Source organism: Humulus lupulus, chromosome 5 (genome assembly GCF_963169125.1).
Source record: "Humulus lupulus chromosome 5, drHumLupu1.1, whole genome shotgun sequence".
In the NCBI taxonomy this organism is placed as follows: domain Eukaryota; kingdom Viridiplantae; phylum Streptophyta; class Magnoliopsida; order Rosales; family Cannabaceae; genus Humulus; species Humulus lupulus.
The window spans coordinates 73,664,968-73,685,065 of NC_084797.1; the positions used below are offsets into that span (position 1 = coordinate 73,664,968).

A 20,098-nucleotide genomic window follows, 5' to 3' on the forward strand; every position below is an offset into this window, starting at 1 on the left:
CTGCGCATGCCATTTCAAATTATTTTCCTTGGGTAAAAAAACGCAATTTTCATATAACCTTTTTGGTTCACCCCCATAATTTGTTCGCATAATATTACTCCTGACATCCAACATCAAATAAGCATTCTAACCGTAATCTTCATAGATTTGATGGCAATAATATGAAATATTTCAAAGTTTTCACTCTAGTTCCCCTAATTAGCACTAGCAAGTAAACTTTCACTTGAATGCGAAATGAATAAGTTTGAGTTTGAATAAGGCATGTTTCCATTCACTTATTTTCGTTTCTAAGCTTAACCCTAAAACTAGAGGGCATGAAAAGTTTGGAGAGAAAAATGAAAAGATGAAAAAAAAAAGTATGTTTGATTAGAAAGAAGATAGTAGAAGAGAAGAAATAGATGGATAAAAAGTAAGTGGACCCCACCAAAAATTGAGTAGAAATTTTTTAGAGATTATATTAGGAAAACTTGATGTTTTATGCATCATAAGATGCCCTATCTTTTTGGTATGCCAACTTTAAAGAATATGACATAAGTATGACTTTTTTGAATAATTAGACAAGATTGCACTTTCGCTCCCTCTCCTTCAACTTCTCTCTCTTTCTCTATAACCACGGCACCGCCACCACCTTCCCACGGTGGCAGTGCACACGACCTCTCCACGCCGCCACTTTCATCGACGCTTCCACCTCCCACCACCATTGAAGTTGCCACCTCCTACCACCATTAAAGTTCTTTCATCAATTTTTTTTATCAAGTTTAATAATGAGAAATTCAATCAAAAATTTAAATCGAAGGAAAGATTCACCTAAGACACTAATTTGTGGATTTTGAACATTTATGTATAATATTTTTTATTTTGTTTGCATTTTTTTTAGATCTAAAACTTAAAATTTCGCAGGAAAAAGATGTTTAACTATGCAATTGCGATGGAGCCTTAAAAACATGGTTTTAGGTCAAAACGATGTCTTACGATCCATTAACAGTGAAGTAACAATGTGTTTGCGATTGTGGCTTCCTAACGATGCATTAATGGTGCATTAACGATGTGTTTGCGATGGTGGCTTGAAAACATGTTTTTAGGCCAAACAATGTATAACGATGTATTAACGATGCAGTAACGATGCATTTACGATTGTGTCTTGAAAACATTATTTTTAGGCCAAAACGATGCTTAACGATGCATTAACGATGGGTTTGTGATGGTGGCTTCTTAACGATGCATTAACGATTTTTTTGCGATGCTGGCTTGAAAACATATTTTTAAGCCAAACAATGTTGAACGATGCATTAACAATGCGATAACGATTCATTTGCGATGGTGACTTGAAAACATGGATTTTAGGCCAAAACGATGTCTAACGATGCAGTAACGATGTGTTTGCGATGGTGGCTTCCTAACGATGCATTTGTGATGATGGCTTGGAAACATGTTTTTAGGCCAACACAATGTCTAACGATGCGGTAACTGTAACACCTTGCGTTTCGAGCACCTACTAGCAATTAGGAACGGGGTGATGAGATATATGTAGGTATTATTATAAAAAAATAATATATTCTTGAGAAGCAAATTTCATGTTTCAAATGTTAGCCTAAGTGTGTAATGTGCGGTTTGGTGACAAACCGAGCAATTAGGTCCCGGACCGAAATTAAAAACCCTAACTAGGTAAATTCTCGAATAATTGTTATTTGAGAAGCATAATTATGGAAAAGTAATATTAGGCATTTAATTATTGGATTAAATTATATTATATAATTTTTTTTTATTTTTGTGATAAAAATCTTTAAAAATGCATTTTTGTGAAAAATGCACATTTTAGCCAAAAGTGAGATTTTGGCTAATTAAATTATTTTGAGTAACAAATATTGGAATATGACCACTTAATTAAAATAGCAAAGTCTATTTAATTTAATTAGCCTAGGTTAAAATTTCAATTAGGAAAAGTAATAAAAAAATGACCATAATAGTAACTTTTTTGGAAAATTACCATTAGACTAGGTTAATTAACTTGAGCTAGATTAATTAGGGAATTAATCAAGAGGTAATTAGGCTTGCGATGGGCGGCAGCTAGGAGGGGTAAAAGAGTAATTTTGTGTTTATTTTTACCACATATAAATAGGTAAAAAGTCTTCATTTGTTACAAACACTCTCTCTAAAAGCTATCTCCCTTCTCTCTAGTTGGCTGAGTATATCGTGTGATTCTCTCTTAATTTCTTTCATCAACTCCCACCTAAACACTCACATCTCATCTCATTCTTATATACACATAGCCTTAGATCACTTGAGTTGGGTTTGGTGCTAGTGAAAAAGCTAGAAATCAAAGGTAAGTCTTAACACTACTTTGTTAAAATTTGAATTTTTGTTATTAGTTGAGTTTGCATGTTAGTGTAAAATGATTTGTGGTATTATGGGGAGTACATAAATGTAGAGAAAAGACTAAGCAAGGGTTTGAAGAGCTAGAAGTCACCTAGAACACAACCAATGTCACCAAGAGGTATATGGTCACCTCCCATGAGTTTTTATTCAAAATTTTGTGAAACCTGCTGTGTTTAATTTATTTGATATTTTAAATTATATTTTGGGACTGAAATAATGTTTATTCACAGGCTGATCATGTATGCAAGAGTGTTTGTATATTTGTTAGAGTTGAAATCCAACATTGCATAGACAAAACTATGATTTTGCAAAAAAAAAAAATATTTAAGTCTTAACTTCTAAGGGGTCAAGTTTATTGTGTATTGATCCGATTCTGGATTTTCTTGTTTGTATGATTAAGTTTGAGATGTGTAGATATTGATAACGTTTAGAAACATGCAAAAATAATTTAAAATGGCCAAGTTATGATTTTTTTACAAATTTTGTGTATAATCTGGGAAATTGTTTTTTAAAAACTGGGTAAACAACCGACTTTGAGTTATATTTTTCATAAGCAAATGATTGATTTTTTTTTCTTCTGATTTTAAGAATGAGCCTTATTTTGTTATTGTTAAATTAGCCTGTAAAATTTCAAAGAAAAATAATGAATAGGGTGAGAGTTATGGGTTTTCAAAGTTAGATAAAATTTCTGGAAATCTCAAAATAGCTTTTGGACAGTCAAGTTTGAAAATATGTTTTATTAAGTAAAAATGGTTCAAATAACCTAATTTTTGGTATGCATAACTTTTAAATATCCTAGTATAGGTCTATTAAATTTTAGACCTAAATAACAAACCAAAATGATTTTATGAACTTCCAAAGTTCACTAAAAAGATTGGTTTTTCTTTAGGCACATTTATAAGGGTTTTTTTTCCAGCTGTGGTCCCCATTCTTTACACTTTGTAACACTTAGGTCTCAAAAGTTGATTTTGTATCAGCTAGGTCCCCAACATTTTCAAATCGTATCATTTATGTCCCTAAATGCTATTTTTGTTTTTTTGTTCTTTGAAAACATAAAAATAATACCAAATAAATGATGAATCATTCTTAAAATATTTAGACGTTTAATTTATGACAATATCAAACATAACATGAGAAAAAAAATATTTAATGGCATTTTTAAAAATATTTAATATTTTTATAAATTAAATAAATTTTTTATTATAAAAATATTCTTACCTACATTATTGTTTTATAATTAATATTAATAACTGTATTATCTCGATTATCTTGATATTATCAATTTTTATTATGTTTATGCTTTTTTGTTTCATAATTTTTTTAAACTTAATAATAGTGTATATAAAGTTATTTATGTGTATATATATGATTAGTTATAAGTTATATTATAGAAAAAAATTACAAAATAAAAAAATAAATATGCACATTATAAATATTGAAAATCACGTGATAATTCAGTTATTAATATTAAAAATTTGTAGATAAATTTTTTTGAATGAAAAATTTATTTAATTTATAAAACCATTAAATATTTTTTAAAATATCATGAATTTTTTTTTCAATATCATATTTGGTATTGTCATAAATTAAGTTGTCCAATTTTTTTTTTAAGATTGATTCACCATTTTTTATATTTTATTTATGTATTTTGAAATAAAAATAGCATTTAGGGACCTAAATGATACGATTTGAAAAGATTGAGACCTAATTTATACAAAATCAACTTTCAGAACCTAAGTGTTACAAAGTGTAATGAATGAGGACTACAACTGAAAAAAAACTTGATTTGTAATAAGATTTTTGAAAATAGTTTTCACCAAGTAAATTTTTTTTAATTTTTAATGAAATTTTGCAAGAAGTTTATTGGATTAGCCAAGTTTAATTCTGAAAAGTTTGAAGATCATTGGAGTTATAGTTCTTAAAATATAAAATTTTAAACTAGGTTACCTACAACTTAAATTTATAAAGTTTATACTTGAGAAAAATAATGGAAAATAATTCTAAGTATTTGGCTAAATGAAAGTGTAGCCTCCCAAAACTTCTAATAAGGGTTTATAGGTTGATTAGTGTGTGGGGAGGGCATAAGTGAAATCATGTGGTTTTAATTAAATATATATGTAATTATGTGAATTATATGAGTTATATTATGATATATTTGAGATATTCAGCATGAGTGAATCCTTTCGCGCATTTTAGTGAAAAAGTCACAACAGATTTACCCGGCTCGGAGTGAGCCAAATGTATTATGGTAATTTTACACATTTCGGGACTTATTGATCAATAATGTGTTTTATGGGAAATAATTGTATTTGATGGAATAGTTGATTAAATTGAAGATTTGAGGTACAATTTGAGGTTTAGAGGGAAATGGAGGCTAATGATGATTTTGCCCTTGGGTATATTTTTGGAGAGGAATTATGGAGGGAGGGCATAATGGTCTTTTGACCATGTGACTAGTGGAATATAGGCTAAGTATCAACAGGCAGTTGCCATTCACGTTCACACACACTCCCTCTTTCCTATGGTTCTTCAAGAACTCTCTCTCAAGAACATATACACAAAGGCTTAGCTCATGGCTTGAATTAAGGACTTTCTGGAGAGAATTGGAGCTATTGGAGGGAGTAGGAGCTGCCCAAGACACAAGTGCATCTAGGAATTTTTGAAATTCAGACGTATCATTGCCTATGTAGTATCCGCTTCTACTTGTAAGGGTATTTTGGCAATTTGGCTTGGGTCAAGGTATTATTGTAGCGTCCCAAATTTGCTAATAAGACTTAGGGCCTTGATTAGCGTGTTGGGAGGGAAATAATTGATTTAATTATGCTAATATGTGAATTAAATAATTATGTGATCAGAAATGCATGTTTAGGTGAATTAAATATGCATGTGGGCCCCATTTGGCTAATATTTGTAGTTTTGGCTAGTTGAGGGCATAAATGTGATATATATTTGTATGTTGTACTTGATACCACAAGAGTGTGGTGATATATTCATAATGTGTGATCTGAGATGATCCTAGGGAGCAGATTAGCTAAATGGTCATAACGGGGTCGAATACCTGGTTCGGGAGGAGCGTAGGGGTATTTTGGGAACATGGATGGTGTTCAAGAATTACCGGGTAATGGGTGGTGATTTAGCGTTGTTTAGGTGTATCGAGGATTAAATGGGGATTTATAGGAACACTCGAGTATTTAACGGGATGTGGCAATTGATGAGTTTGCCCTTGGTGACACTAGAGGATTAGGATAGTCTTGAGGGAATTTTGGACTTTTGAGCTAGGGGATAAACTTAAACCTTAGGCAGCAGAGACTCTAAAGTCACTTGGAAGGAAACAGAACTCTCTCTAAGCTCTCAACATTCTCTATCTCGGTTCTCTCTTCCTCTCTTTGGTGCTTGGAGGCTTGAAGAATTTTTTAGGACATTAGGTTAAGGAATTGAAGGATTGGAGGCTTGAGGTGTTTGGGAGTTAGCTCAGGCCGAAATTATCACAGAGGTAAGAATTTTGTACTGAGTTTTCTAAGTTTTTGCTGTAATTTCTGGTATGATGGCTTAGGTTCAAGTTTGGTTGGACTTTTAGTGTTTGATGAGGGTAAGGAAATTGTTTCTGGATTGTCATGATGCCTAGGCTATGTGGATAGGAAATATAGACTCAATTCTGGGTTTATATGATGTTTTGGGTGTGAATTATGGAGTTAGGCTTGGGGAAAACGTAGAAAAATGCATTGAATTTCTAGGTTTTGAGGCTCGAGTTGTGACCCTGTTCATCAGGAGTCATGGCCCGTTAGAACGCAGAGGCCTGGGGGGCTCAGAAATTTGCCGAGGCGCCGCGGCGCAGGGTATAGCGCGTTGCGGCTCGTGTCCTTCAGCAGAGAGGGCTTGGTCCTCTGACTTGTAGCGAGTTGTGGCCCTAGGGGGCGGGCTGCAACTCAAAATAGGAAAAAAAGGGAAATGAAGGTTTAAAGCTCGAGAACCCAAATGTTAAGGCTCAAGAAGGATTCTACTACCCGATTTAGTAGAATTCAAGGTCCTGGAGGCTAGATTAATATTCTGAAGTTCTTATTTGGTTAAGAGCTTGATGGATGGTTATTATGAATGCATTGTGACTAGGTTTTTGTCAAAGCTCGGACTAGGGGATCGTGCTCGGGATCGCAGTAACCAATAAGCTCAGGACATAGGTAAGAAAACTGTTGTACCCGTAGAGTAGGGCATGGCCCTATTGTTTGTGTTACAAGGTGTAACACCCTACTACCTTAAAGTTGTTACTGTGTGAGTTATAAATGTGCCATTAGCTCGCTAATCGAGATTTTAGGTTAAAAGTGTGACTAAATTGAAATAAAACTTGTTTAACAACATTAATAAAAAAAAGATTTGGACATTCATCGAAATCATAAAAAATTTATACACTTGGGATCCCAAAATATTGTTTAGAAAATGTATTACAACTCAGGAATATAAATATGGTCGACCTAGGCGACAAAGCCGTTCATTACAGTACATTCCCAAAATAACCCTGGCCATGACAGCCAGGTAGGCCGAACATGTACCCGTCGCTCAACGCTCTCCGTACTCATGGTTGGTTGACCTTTCCTTTGCCCTTACCTGCACCATAGAGCACCCGTGAGCCGAAGCCCAGCAAGAAAACTCAACATATAACATATCCTATATCAATCCAACAATATACAACAAAACAGTCAACAGAATAAACACGTAGTGGCCTACGCCGACCCAAGTGCTTTACCAGGCCATGGGTTCGCGGTCTTCACTGAACGGGTGGATACATCACCCTTGGAGGGTCTCACCCTAGCGGCCTGCACTCAAGCATGCTCAACATCGATCATGGAGCCTTGCCGTACCAAGCTTCTTGTCGTTCCCGTCCTTCGCCGTTCTCGGCCTTTACTGTTCCCGGCCTTCGCCGTTCATTCATAAATAGGCATAACACAACATAATATTCATAGATATTCACACATATATTAAACATAAACATTAGTGCCACGCCCTGAAACACAAACAATAGGGCCATCCCCTGCTCTATGGGTACAACTGTTTTCTTACCTGTGTCCCGAGTTGGTTGACTACTGCGATCCCGAGCACGATCCCCTAACCCGAGCTTTGTTGAAGACTTAGTCACAACGTATTCACAATAACCATACATCAAGACCTAAACCAAATAAGAACTTTGGAATATTAATCTAGCCTCTGGGACCTTGGATTCTACTAAACCGGGTAGTAAAATCCTTCCTGAACCTTAACATCTGGGTTCCCGAGCTTAAAACCATCAAACGGTCATTATTTCACATTTGAGCTGCGACCCAGCCCTCAAGGGCCACGGCGCTCTCAAGTCAGAGGGACTTCCCAGGATGGTATAGAATATCACAGTCGTAATCCTTTACCAATTCCAGCCAATGCCTCTGGCGCATATTCAGATCCTTCTGAGTAAAGAAGTACGTCAAGCTCTTATGGTTGGTGTATATTTCACACTTCTCACCTACAAATAATGCCTCCAAACCTTTAGTGAAAATACCACCACTCCCAATTCTAGATCATGTGTGGGATACCTCTGCTCATGCTCCTTTAACTGTCTCGATGCGTAGGCTATCACCTTTCTAGCTTGCATCAATACACACCCCAAACCCTATCTGGAAGCATCACAGTAAACTACTATCTTCAAATTGTTTGACGGCAGACTCAATACTGGAGCGGTGATCAGTCGCCGCTTCAACTCCTTGAAACTATTCTCACACCTATCTGTCCACACATACTTAGTATTCTTACGTGTCAATTCGGTCAAGGGTGTAGCTGTTCTAGAGAATCCCTCAACGAACCACCCATCCAATCCCAAGAAACTCGTAATCTCTGGTACACTGCTCGGCCTGGGCCAATCTCTCACTGCCTCAATATTACTTGGGTCCACCAGAATCCCCTCCTTACCGACAATATGGCACAGAAATGTTACTTGGGGTAACCACAACTCACACTTGCTGAATTTAGCATATAACTTGTGCTCTCTCAACTGTTGTAGTACTAGGCGAAGATGATGCTCGTGCTACGCCTCTGATTGAGAGTACACCAGTATGTCATCAATGAATACGATCACAAACTTGTCCAGATAATCCCTGAAGGTCCTATTCATCAAGTCCATAAAGGCTGCTGGGGCATTGGTTAATCCAAAGGACATGACCAGAAATTCATAGTGTCCATAACTTGTGCGGAATACGGTCTTTGGTATGTCCTCCTCTTTAATCCTTAACTGGTGGTAGCCTGACCGAAGGTCAATCTTGGAGAACACTGTCTTCCCCTGTAGCTGGTCAAACAAGTCATCAATTCTAGGTAGCGGGTACTTGTTCGTAATGGTCAACTTGTTCAACTCTATATAATCACTACACAATCTTAAGGATCCATCATTCTTCTTGACGAACAACACTGGAGCACCCCATGGCAAAATACTCGGTCTGATGAATCCCAAATCCAGTAACTCCTGAAACTGATTCTTCAGTTCCTTCAACTCTGCTGGAGCCATTCTATAAGGTGTCCTAGATACTGGTTCCGCCCCTGGTGCCAATTCTATGACGAACTCGATCTCTCAGTGTGGTGGCAACCCTGGTAGGTCTGTTGGGAACACATTAGGAAATTCACATACTAATTTGGTCTCATCCGGTCCAACCAAAATAACTCTAGAAGTATCCAAAATGTTCGCTAGGAATCCTATGCAACCCTCTTCCATTAGGTATCTAGCCTTCAGTGCCGAAATCATAGGTACTTGCGGTCCACTCACTATCTTCACAAATACAAAGGGTACCTCCCATTCCGGTTCAAAGGTCACCATCATGTGCTTGTAGTTAATCGTCACCCCGTACTTTGATAACCAATCCATCCCCAAGATCATATCAAAGTCATACATCACTAACTCAATCAGGTCCACAGATAAATCTCTATGATCAATCTCCACTGGTAATGTAACGCCTTACTACCTTAGAGTCGTTACTAAGTGAGTTTAAAATGTGCAACTAACTTGCTAAACGAGGTTCTTAGAACAAAAGTGTGATTAAACAAAAAGTCAAGGCTGCAATCTTTGAAAGTACTCTATTTCATTTAAAATTCCAAGTGTCTAAAATTTGGGATCCCTAAATAAGGTTTATAAAATATTTACAACTCAAAATAGGTTTACAGATAACTAACTATCAAAATCACAGTTTAATACAACCATTTCTCAAAACGCCCCCAACCAAAGAAGTCGGGCAGGCCAAACATGTACGCGCCGCTTCATGCTCTCCGTACTCATGGCTGGTTGACTTTCTCTTTGCCCTTACCTGCAACACAGAGCACCCGTGAGCCGAAGCCCAGCAAGAAAACTCAACAGCACATAACATATGCATATTATATGATCAACATATCAGATAATCCACAGATAAACAAATAGTCCATCAGACTAAACAAATATAGCCATGCCATCCCAGAAGCGTTACCAAAGCCTGGGGTCTCGGTTCTCACCGTAAGGATATCCCATGTGTTGACCCAAGATTTGGCCAACTGACACGGAGTCAGAATATGCTTGATATGAATGAATATGATGAGAAGAACGTAATGACAAAAAATGAATAACAACACGATATTTTTATAGTGGTTCGGCCCCAAGGTTTGGTAATAACCTACGTCCACTTAGACTATTATTGATATAGAATCAAAGGGGTGATCAAAGAACAAGGGTTCAATGAGTTTCACTAACCTCTGAAGAACAATATAATATCACTAGGAGAATTACTATAGTCTCAAATAATTCAAAAGCCAAAAGTCCCTTCCTTGAGCTATCTTTTGCTATTTATAGGCTCAAGGGGGATTACAAAAGATTGTTACAGATATTCTCTCCTGAATAATCGGATATCCAGGAGATTGTGCGAGATAAATTTGGGATTCACAAAGATCTTCCCGTAAATGTTGCTTTGTATGCAGAACTATCGACCAGACTGGTCGCAGGTAAGATTGGGCCGCACTGCTTCTAATGTGTCTTCTGGTCGATACTCTAACAGAACGTTTCCAGGTGTCAGCTACGTGTCCAGGGATCACTTGCCACGTCATCAATGCTAATTTTTTGGATGACACCATGTATCCATTGGGGTCTCACCCTAACATTGAGCACTCAATGTGCTAAGTGTTATTCCCGGCCCCACTGCCGTTCTCAGCCCTTCTCCGTTCTCGACTCCTTGCCGTTCCCGGCTCCTTTGCCGTTCGTTCTACTATAACCACATATAGCATAACTCAAACAACATTCAAGCATATAATAATTCAATCCAGGTTACACCCTAACATGTAATACAATCTAGGGCCGTGCCCTGCAACAACATTATGGGCTCATGCCCTGCTCTACGGGTACTACAGTTTTCTTACCTGTATCCCGAGCTTCTCAATGCACCAAAGTCACGAGCACGGCCCTCTAACCCAAGCCTCTTCGAAAACCTAGCCACAACACATATAAAACACCCTTTAATTCTAACCAATCCAAAACCACTTCCCGGGACCAATCCCGTACTCTAGAGACCTCCAATTTCCCAAAACAATGTAACGGAGACATCCCCCGAGCCCTCGGGGCAACAACCCAAAAATGCAAAATTCCACTGTTCTGAAAATAGCCTAGCGTCGTGGCACTACCCTCTGAGGGCCGTGGCGCCCTAAAATTTTCCCAACCCTGATACAGCCTCGCTCCGCGGCGCCAAAGAACAGGGCCGCGACGCCCCTTCGCGAACCCAGAATTCTGGGTTTTCCCCTGCATTTTCCCCGAGCCAAAACACCTCTAATCCAACCCAAACGCATACCTAAACCCCAAAAACAATTTAAAACCCCAAATGAACCATTTAACAACCTATAAACACCAACAACAAGGTCAAACACACTATCACACCCATAATCCACACTTTGATTTCAGATTTCAGAAACTTAGCTTTTAAAACTTAAACCAGAGCTTGAAAAATGTAAACCAGGCTTCTAAATTCTTAAACCACATCAAATTAGAAAATTCAAAGATGTTAAAAACTCTTACCTCAATCAAGAGTTAAGCTTGAACTCTCTCCAATCCCAGCTTCAAGCCACTTTCCCCTTGATTACCAAACTGAGTTTCCATGCAAAACTAGCCATACTATCTTTAAATTTCCACACTTACTCTCTAAAAAACCAAGCTTAAACTTAAACAAAAACAGAGGATAAACTCTTACCTCTGAACAATTTTAGCCTATACTTGTTTTTAGTTGCCTCAAGCCTCTTGATTCTCCTCCTAGGTTCCAAATTTCAGCTTCCTTCTTGTTTCCCTTTCCTTCTAGTTTCTCTTTCAAATTCCAGCATAAACCAATATATGACTAAGTGTTGAACGTGAATGACCCCTTTTCCCTCAGCTGAAGTTTATCTAAACCTCTGCCAAAAGACCATTTTACCCCTCCTTCAAAATCCTTTCCTAACTAAACCTCAAGGGCATTTTTGACATTTCATCTTTCTTACAATTCCACCATTTTCTCATCTAAACTTGTTACTCTTAATGGTCACCATTGGTTACTCAAGTTAATCAATTACCATTAACCATTAACTCACAAACTCAAATTATAAAATTCCCAAAATACCCTTAGGCTCCTCCCGAGTTGGGTATTTAATCTCGTTGTGACTTTTAAACTAATTAGCTCCCTAGGACTGTCTCGGCACGTGCATCACAGTAATGACACCACTCACACGTGGTAATAATCATATAATACAATTATCACATTTATGCCCTCAACGGGCTAAAATTACCAATTTACCCCTAACAAGCAAACGGGGCCCACATGCATATTTATTCCACCTAAACATGCATTCTAATCACATATTCATTTAAAATCATATATTGACATGTTTATTCACTTATTTCCCTCCAGGCACGCTAATTAAGGTCCTAAACCTTATTAGCAAATTGGGGTGTTACAGGTAATGCTCTAACCCATCTCCTAGAGACTACTAGTTCCCCAGTCGGCAACAAAGTCCTAAATCCCCTAGCATACAAATCACTAGGTCTACACAATTGATCTATCACTCTAGCATATACAAATGAATGAGTAGCCCCTGAATCAATCAATGTAGTAAATGAAGAACCGACACTAGAAATCTGACTTGTCACGACCGAGGGGCTAGCCTCAGCCTCAGTTTGGGTCAAGGTAAATACTATGGCAGGAGTGAGGTTGTCGCTCTGCTTCGGTTCTTCTTTCCTCGCTTGTGGGCAGTCCTTCCTCAGATGACTAATGCTCCCACAAGTAAAACAGCCCCTAATCATGCACTCTCCTTGATGTCATCGCCTGCACCGAGGACACACTAGGAAACTCCTCTAGTTGTCTCCCTCGCCCTGACGGCCACTGAAATCACCATATGCCCTCCTATCTGAGCTAGGATGAACAAAAGAATCTAGGGCCTTTATCTTCTGTTCATTGGGGCCACTACCCCGGCTAGATCTAGTAAAAGGAGGCACCATCCTCCAAGCATCGCGCCTAGAGGTGCCCTCTCTCCAAATCTGATCCTCGGCCCCCTTCGCTGTAAGGGCCTTCTCCACTACCTGTGCATAGGTGGTTGTTCCCGGATCCAAAGTTATCTTAATGTCACAGGAGATCATAACGTTCAATCCCCGCACAAATTGATCCCTCCGTGCCATATCAGTAGGCACCAAGTACAGCGCGAACTTCACTAATCGGTCAAACTTCAAGGCATACTTGATAACCGTCATCCGGTTCTGAGTCAGATTAACGAACTTGTCCACCTTTACCGCTCGGACAACAACATTATAATATTTCTCATTGAAAATGTTTATGAATTCTTCCCATGTCATAACTGCCACATTCCTCCTCTGGAACATGACATCCCACCAAATCTGGGCATCCTCTCTCAACACATGAGCGTAGGCTACTCTCTCATTCCCTTCCACCCTCATGAAATACAGGATGGAAAAAATCATATTCATCCACTGCTGTGCCTGTAGTGGGTCTGGGCCACCCTCAAAGGTGGGAGGATGCTGCTTCCTGAACCTCTTGTACAAGGGTTTCCACCTATTTTCCATAACAGGCTGGGCTGGCACTAGTGCCACAGCTTGTGGAACCTATAACCCAATGCCCCGAGAAGGGGCCTGTTGCCTCAACTGTAAAGGCTCTTCTTCTGTTCAATGAAGTCTAGCTTCCATCTCAGCAAACAATTGTTTCCAATTTGGTGGGGCAGGTGGGGGGTCCTGACCCTGGTTGTCATCCTCGACCCTATTACTGCGAAGTCTGATTGATCATTGAGGCATTACTACAATATGCCTACACTCAATGACGCACACATCAGACATGATAACAACATCCAAAACCACCTCCCAATCTCATCAACCAGCCACAATCAACAAATTCACATTTCACACATAACATATAACAGTCAAGGGGCCATGCCCTAGCATCATGCATATATCAACACACTCATCATGCTCTATACATTCAGACAAATAGGGCAACTTAAACCAACAGTTAAGCATATAATTCATTAATTACAAACCAACCCTGAGTCAAGCTTGTCATTGGCAGTGAGCGTAAAAATTCAATCAATCTCCAGGAACCATAAACCTTGGCATGCTATGATACAAAGTTGTAATGCCCTACTACCTTAGGGTCGTTACTATGTGAGTTATAAATGTGCCATTAGCTCGATAATCGAGGTTTTAGGTTAAACGTGTGACTAAATTGAAATAAAACTTGTTTAATGACAATAATAAAAAAACAGATTTGGACATTCATTGAAATCATGAAAAAGTTATACAGTTGGGATCCCAAAATATTGTTTAGAGAATATATTACTACTCAAGAATATAAATATGGTCGGTCTAGGCGACAAAGTCGTTCATTACAGTAGAATCCCAAAATAACCCTAGCCGTGGCAGCCAGGTAGGCCGAACATGTACCTGTCGCTCCACGCTCTCTGTACTCATGGTTGGTCGACTTTTCCTTTGTCCTTACATGCACCATAGAGCACTCGTGAGTCAAAGCCTAGCAAGAAAACTGAACATATAACATATCACATATCAATCCAACAATATACAACAAAACAGTCAACAGACTAAACACGTAGCGGCCTACACCGACCCAAGTGCTTTACCAGGCCATAGGTTCACGGTCCTCACCGAGCAGGTGGATAAAACACCCTTGGAGGGTCTCGCCCTAGCAGCCTGAACTCAGCATGCTCAACGCCGATCTTGGCCCCTTGCCATACCCAACTTCTTGTCGTTCTCAGCCTTTGTCATTCCTGGCCTTCGCCGTTCTCGACCTATGCCGTTCATTCATAAACATTCATAACACAACATAATATTCATAGATATTCACACATACATTAAACATAAACATTAGGGCCATGCCCTGAAACACAAACAATAGGGCCATGCCCTAGTCTACGGGTACAATAGTTTTCTTACCTGCGTCCTGAGCTGGTTGACTACCGCGATCTCAAGCACGATCCCCTAACCCGAGCTTTGTTAAAAACCTAGTCACAACGTTTTCAAAATAACCATCCATCAAGCCCTAAACCAAATAAGAACGTCAAAATATTAATCTAGCCTCCGAGACCTTGGATTCTAATAAATCGGGTTGTAAAATCCTTCATGAGCCTTAACATTTGGGTTCTTGAGCTTAAAACCATCAAACTTCCATTATTTCACATTTGAGCCACGACCCAGACCTTAAGTCATAGGGCAAAGCCCTCTCTACTGAAGGAAACGGGGCGCGACGTGCGATACCTTGCACCATGGCGCCTGGGCAAGTTTCCGAGGCCCCCGGGCCTAAATGTTAAAATGGGTTGCGGCGCCTGATGAACAGGGCCGAGGCTCGAGCCCCAAAACCCATAATTCTGCATGCATTTTACAAACTAACCTTCCTGAAACTCACCAATTTTGAGCCTTAATCCTAGAATTCAGCCTAGGATTCATATCCAAACAACAGAACTGATAAAAGCATCCAAAAACTCAACTAAAACTTGATCACAACCTAAGCTCGACACTTAAATTCAACCAAACTTGAACCTAGGCCATCATACCAAAAATTACAGCAAAATACTTAGATAATTCAGTACATAATTCTTACCTCTATGATAGTTTCGGTCTGAGCTAATTTCCTAAGTCCTCAAGCTTGTTTTCCCCAACAAATCCCACCCTTGAATCCTCAATTTTTTGGGAAACTTCCTTCAAAATTCTCATTCCATTCCAAGGACCAAGAGAGGGAGAGAAAACCATGAGATAGAGAGAGAGTGAGAGTTTCTATTTTCTTCTAAGTGACTCTAGAGTCTTAGCTTCCTAAGGTCTAAGGTTATCCCCTAGCTAACAAGTCCAAAACACCCTCAAGACTAAGCTAAATCCTCTAGTGTCACTAAAGGCAATCTCGTTGTTGATGGTAAGAACTTGTCAACTAAGTTAGATCAAGAAATTTTAGAGTTATAAAAGAAGTGAACTTTAAACTCACTAACTTCAGGCAAACTTCCTTACGATCTCAAGAACATCAAATGTAAATGCTGGAATTCTAGAATGAAAAATGGAGAGAATGTTGAATATCTCTTTTCATTAGAAATAACTGGTTATAAAATTCTCCCAAAATCTCTCCCCCCCCCCCCCTTTCTCAGGTGAAGGGAGGTCATATTTATAGTAGAGCACTATTGGCTCACTGTACATGGTGGTCCCTGGAACATGACTTTGCATATGTAGTCTATAGATGGTAGTGGTGCTAGGAGCGTGGTGGTCGGCTCCAGTACATGCCAAGGGTCTGCGAGATCACCTCCACTTTAGTACCTAGTTGAACCTCCACCATCTGTTTAGTACGAACGTCAGAGGTTGGCTGGAAAGGACCACATCAGGTACCTTACTCGTACGACCACTAGTTGTCTGGCGTGGTATTTAGGGTCAGACACCTGGGGTCTTCATCGCCGTACCCCCGTACGTACTTTATATCCGTATGATCTCTTTGACTCATTCGTAGGTTTTCTTATCCTCACAATGCATCCTACTCTTTTAACCTTTAAGTGTTGAAGTCTTTATGGGTCATCATGGGAGACACAATCGCAATAGGCATGGGAGGACAGAGCCTCGAGATGCCCGTCGCGGGGGGAAGGGCCATGTGCGATGTTATGCCTTGCAAGATGTTGGAGCGTAGCAGGGGCCTGTGGCGCGAGGTGGGGTCGTGAGGCAGAGTCCTGGGATGCGAGACGATGCCTAGCGAGGTTTTGGCACACAGCATGGGCCTGTGGCACGAGATGGGGTCGTGAGGTGGAGGCCTGGGGCACGAGATGGTGCCTCGCGAGGCGTTGGTGCGCGACAGGGGCCTGTGGCGCGAGGCGTTGGCGCAAGGCAAGGGCTTTTGGTGAGAGGCGGGGTCGCAAGGTGGAGGCTTGGGGTGCGAGATGGTGCCTCGTGAGGCGTTGGCATGATTATGAGGTGCGCAAGGCACCTGATGAAGGCCTCACGAGGTGTATCGGTCGGGTGCATGAGGCGCGAGATGAGGGGCCTCGCGGGGTGCATCGGCCGGGAGCATGGTGCGCGAGACGGGGGTCTCATGTGGCTAATGGGGCTTCGCCTGGCGAGGCTGCCCAACACTGATCTAGGGGTGTAGGCACATGTACGTACTTAGGCATTCACGGGACCTTAGGACGAGATATTGGTTTTTAACAAGTGTAGAATTTTTAGCATCCACACTTGCCCCCCAGTCTAGGAGAGGGCCTTTAGGCGCTCTGATAGACTCTTCACCATGGTGTCTTCAAAGCATAGGGGGCATTAGTGTATTTCTTTGCTTTGGTGGTATATAAAAACACACTTTGGAGGTGGTGATCTTCATGATCCCTTGAGATTGAATGTGAGCCTATCATTTGGTTTTGCGGATCCCAATGTAGGTGCTTGGCTTCATTTTTGGCCATAGATCAAGCATTGGATTCAACAACTAGGATGAGTTTTAGCTTCTTATAAATAGGTCTTCTTCTCAAAGATAATTCCTACACTTTCTTTTCTTAGCTTGGTGGTACTTATGTCTTCAAATCTTCCAAGAGGTAAATGGTTCCATCCCTCACAAGGGCACTTTGTCTTCCTTTTCTCCTTTTTTTTTTTATATGTAAATGTCTATATATGTGTTAGGAGTCTAAAACACATTTCCCCTTTCTTTTTGTAGGTGTGTACTTTTGATCCCTAGTATTTCTTCAGCTGCGATGGTGTGCGACTTTACCCACTCAAGGTACGCTTTCACCTTTTCTTATGCTCAATGGGTTTAAATTAGCATTACTTGGGAAGGTTTATCTCAGCCAGAGCTCCTCGTGAGCTAATTAATGTATATGCACCTATTTTCACATATACCCTCCCTTGTACCCCGTAGTTGGTTGTTTCGAGCACTTGTGTCTAGAGGTTTTGAGCTTATTCCTTTGTGTTTTGTAGTACCCTTTCCACCTATACTTGCACCCCTATATGCGACTTTATGGCATGCGAGGGGTCGTCTAGTTTTCCTTCGGGGGTCGAGTTTGTAGACTTATCCTCAGACTTAGGGTTCCCTGAAAACAACCCTTACCAAAACTATGACACCTTGAGGAGGGCCCGTATATGTCACCTTGAATGTATGGCCGAGCTTAGGCATAAAAATTGGGTGGTGGAGAGCGAGATAGATTCAGCTTTGAGGGGTGATGGAGTCCCTTTCTCCTTTGACCTTAATGATCACATTGCAAGCCTTAGAGTGAGCCTTTCTGATCTACAAATGGAGCTGGAGTTCATGGAGGGAAACCTCCCTCCTGAACCTTCTACCTCATTTTCTCCCTATAGTAGCCCCGAGGTCACCCCTGGTTCCCCTTGTAACGCCCCACGTCACTATGGCTGCTTCCTAGAATGAAGACTGACCCTACAAACCAACACGAGTCTTTCCAGCGTGCTTTGTCCTCACTCGCACGCTTCTTGGGAAAACTTCCCAGGAGGTCACCCATCATGAGACTACTCCAGGTCAAGCATGCTTAAAAGACTCGTGTTGGTTTGTAGGGTCAGTCTTCATTCCAAGAAGCAGCCATAGTGACGTGGGGTGTTACAAATGGTATCAGAGCCTTGACCTAGCCGGAACTGTGGCTGACAGGGACATCGAACCCTTAAGGGGGGTGATTGTGACGGTTAGAATCTCATGATCTGCAGGGGGAAAGACTGAGTAAAAATTTGTGCAATCCCACATCACCTGGGACTGGTCAAGTGTGATGAGTCTAAGATTGTGTAGGTGTGGGACTGCACAGTTGAAGAGGGCTTAAATGGATTGATGGGTACTACCTATGCCAACAAGACGCATCTTCTTTTCGGTAGCCCATCACTTGAGAACTCCAAAGTTAAGCGTGCTTGACCTGGAGCAATCTTATGATGGGTGACCTCCTGGGAAGTTTTCCAGCGTGTGTAGAGTCCCATAATGTTTACTTAGCCTAGCTCAATAGTAGTAGTAGTAGTAGTTTTTAGTATTAGTTAGTAGTATGTTAGTTACCGTGGATTTTGGTTCAAGTCGGGACTTAGTTGGAAACTCGTAGAAACAGTTATGAATTTTATAATTTTAACCTATAGTTTAAGAATATTAATTATAATATAAGGTTTGATTGATATTGCTGGTCCTAGATATATTATTTATTATAACCTAAGGTTTAGATAAAGCAAATAAGAGCATGACACTTGTCATAATCATGATTATTAAGGAATTAAGTATTTTTGATTAATAGTTTTAATAAAAGAAAGATCTAGAAGCTCTATAGCCTTCCAGGAGCTGTTAGGATCGTATTATGACTCAGTCAAAGCTGTTTCTCCAATTTAAATTATGCTGAAAAAGTGCAAATACGTGTTTGATATATCTACGTATGCCGATATATCGCAGCATGAGGGTCGATATATCGCAGCATAGGGGCCGATATATCACCTACAGAAGACACAGAAAACACGTTGACTTTGCATGAACGATCGAACAAACCTCAGGAATACAGGGGGAGGCGATATATCGCCTATGGTGGGAGATATATCGGCTCCATGAGTATATTTTTGAAAGTTTGACTTTTTTAATTTTAAAAATACCCTTAACCACTTAGACCTGCCTTTGAACGATTTTGACCGAGTTCTGAGCGTCAGTTGAACAAAAATTCAAATCTTTTTCATTTTATAATCATTTATTTATTCAAATTAAAAGGGTTTAGTTTCACTCATTCAACTCTATAAATAGGACCTAGTACTCAGCCATTTTCTTCATTCTTCAAGCATTTGATCAGAGCCAACGATCCATTTGCATGAAGTTCTCCTTGATACTCACGCTCAAGCTCCGAATCTAATCGCCAAAGTAAGTGATTATGTTATAGTTATTATGTTTATGTGTTTAGCTAACGTTTTAGCCTTATGTTTTTAGTTACAAATGGTATTAGAGCCTTGACCTAGCCTGAACTGTGGCTGACGGGGACGTCGGACCCTTCAGGGGGTGATTGTGACAGTTAGAATCCCGTGATCCGCAGGGGGAAAGACCGGGTAAAAGTTGTGCAATCCCACATCACCTGGGACTGGTCAAGTGTGATGATTCTAAGACTGTGTAGGTGTGGGACTACATAGTTGAAGATGGCTTAAATGGATTGATGGGTACTACCTATGCCAACAAGATGCATCTTCTTTTTGGTAGCCCATCACTTGAGAACTCCAAAGTTAAGTGCGCTTGACCCGGAGCAATCTTATGATGGGTGACCTCCT

At 40.0% G+C, this 20,098-nt stretch overlaps 1 long non-coding RNA gene across 1 annotated transcript in view; it reads left to right on the forward strand.

The window, feature by feature from the left end:
* The first annotated feature begins 2,162 nt into the window (after positions 1 to 2,162).
* Positions 2,163 to 20,098, forward strand: part of LOC133780460 (uncharacterized) — a 53,043-nt gene continuing 35,107 nt past the window's right edge. The window contains exons 1-2 of the long non-coding RNA XR_009869333.1: positions 2,163 to 2,323; positions 17,538 to 17,600. This is a non-coding gene — a long non-coding RNA (uncharacterized LOC133780460). The remainder of the gene's footprint in view (positions 2,324 to 17,537; positions 17,601 to 20,098) is intronic.